Here is a 2,237-nt window from a genome sequence, read left to right as displayed (position 1 = left end):
GGGTTGACATCTTCTTTATGTTTCTGCTTGGGTTCTTTCCTCATTCCCGTGTCTTTAGCTTTTGTCTTGTCCCTTTCCGGGTTTTTCTTGTCAAAATGAGGTTCATCATATTCTTCTTCTTTTTCTTCAATCCGCTCTATGACTTGATCTGGTGGTCTTGTAAATGCAAACACCTCAAAAGTCATAAGCGTTGAAACTGGAGGTTTTGAATAATTCGCTTCTTTTTCCAATTGCTCTTCAAGTTCTATATGCTCCATGAACATTATGTTTCCTTGCTTCACCAAATTTTCCTTGGCACGAGATGGGAAAGGAAGAGGTGGTCGATACGGCTCAACAACAGAAAAATCATAATCTTCTTATATTGCCCACGACGTGGCACTATTGCCTCCACGTCGTGGCGACTGGGCAGCTTCATGATACTCTTCTTCTTCTTTCTTTTTTACTTCGAGTGACTGATTAGACTCCTCTTCAAGGTCCTTCATATGCACCAATTCATATTCTTCTTCTATATCAACGGCCATGGATTGAGCATTTTGGATTGACTCGATTTTTCGTGAAGGTGAATCCGGTAGCTTTTCTTGTACAAGCCTTGTTAATTGCACCACTTGCGTACAGATATTTAAAATAGATTCTTTTTGTTCTCTAAGTATAGCGTCTATAGCATCATGTCGTTTTCGATAGCTTCCATGAATCTAAATAACATTGACTCGAGAGCAGATATTTTCTCTGATTGGACTTGCTCAATTTGGTAGAGATCATGCTTAAGTTCTTGAATTTCTTTCACATCTCGTTCTCTCTTGTACTCCACCTCACAATCCTTAGTAGAATGGGGTCCCCCATAAGCTCCACATCTATCATGAATTGGTCCACCCATTTTTGTGATCTTTTCTTCCATTGCGTTGAGCTTTGCAATTACAGCACTGATAGTATCTTGACCTCCATCTTTACTTGACTTTCCTCTAGTGAAATCCTCCTTTGAGTTGTGATACTCTCTTGAATGCTTAGCGAATTCTTCAATCAAAGCTTTATTTGTAGCTAGATTCTTTTTTGTCATGGACCCTTGCGAGTCTAGAAGTTGACAAGTGCACACATTGACTCCATCATAAAATATCAAGATTTCTTGTTGTACATTGAAGTCATGTTGAGGGCAATGTCGTAACAATCTCTTGTAACGCTCCCAAGCTTCGTATAGCGACTCCCGTTGTAATTGTTGAAAATTTTGGATATTTGTTTTAAGCTTTGCCACTTTTAAAGGAGGGGTAAACTGGTTTATGAACTCAGTCCTAAAATCAGCCCATGTCGTGATTGCTCCAAAGGGAAGTGATTTTAACCATTCCTTATCTTCACCCTTCAAGGTGACCGGAAAAAGTCAAAGCATCACTGCATCTTTACTCACGTTAGGTGCATTAAAAAATGTGAAATATCCACCACCTCTTCTATATGCTCATAAGCGTCCTCATGCTCCTTCCCATAAAAAGGTAGTTCCCTTAACATATTAATAATGTGCCCCGGAAGTTCAAACTTTGCCGTGGTTGGGATTTTTGGTGGATCAAGACCCCATCTTTTTTCTTTCCTCATATATCTCTTGTAGTCTTCCATTGACATGGTCGTGATGTCCCCCATATTTCCTGCTAAAAAAAACTAGAAAAACACGTGTAAAAGGAACAAAAGCTAAAAACGAACTAGAAACTAACTGCAACGTGACCACGACATGGTGATGATGACCATGACGTGGTTACAGATCAGACAGAAAAAATAAATGCAGAAAAATAACTTTTTGCGGTTTTTACCCCACAAAAGGGATCGATTAACCTAAAGAAATTAAGTTAACAACTAAAATAGCCGTTCCTCGGTAACGACGCCAAAAACTTGATGTGCACAAATTATACGTATCAACTTTTAAATTTATAACCTAACAAACTTATACTAACTATGCACCTATAGGCAGTGTACCTAATCAGATTATAATATAGCTTGGGTAAGTCGGGTGTCGATAACAGGGAACAGTATTTAATTAATAAAATAATTACTAAAAGCTAAACTAAGAAAAACAACTAAAATGGGGGGTTTTATCTGATTTTACAAGTTCATAAAAACTTAAACTAAAATAACAAACTAATTACTAAAGTAAACAACTAGAAAGACAGTTTAAAACCAAGAATAAAAGATACTCTCGTTTAGCTTCGAATCCCTCCTTTTTCCTATGGTTGATTTCAAGTCAATGGATTAATTCCATT

General features: G+C 37.5%; 1 non-coding gene across 1 annotated transcript; it reads left to right on the top strand.

The window, feature by feature from the left end:
• Positions 1 to 1,133: 1,133 nt before the first annotated feature.
• On the top strand, positions 1,134 to 1,240 carry LOC145117869 (small nucleolar RNA R71). The gene has a single exon (XR_013712863.1). It is a non-coding gene; the product is annotated as a small nucleolar RNA R71 (small nucleolar RNA).
• The last annotated feature ends 997 nt before the right edge of the window (positions 1,241 to 2,237 follow it).

The sequence above is a fragment of the Lactuca virosa genome, chromosome 5, assembly GCF_052849685.1.
Source record: "Lactuca virosa cultivar CGN04683 chromosome 5, Lactuca_virosa_CGN04683_v6, whole genome shotgun sequence".
Classification (NCBI taxonomy): domain Eukaryota; kingdom Viridiplantae; phylum Streptophyta; class Magnoliopsida; order Asterales; family Asteraceae; genus Lactuca; species Lactuca virosa.
Note: the sequence above shows the minus strand (reverse complement) of the source record. Positions and strands in the feature narration are given on the sequence as shown.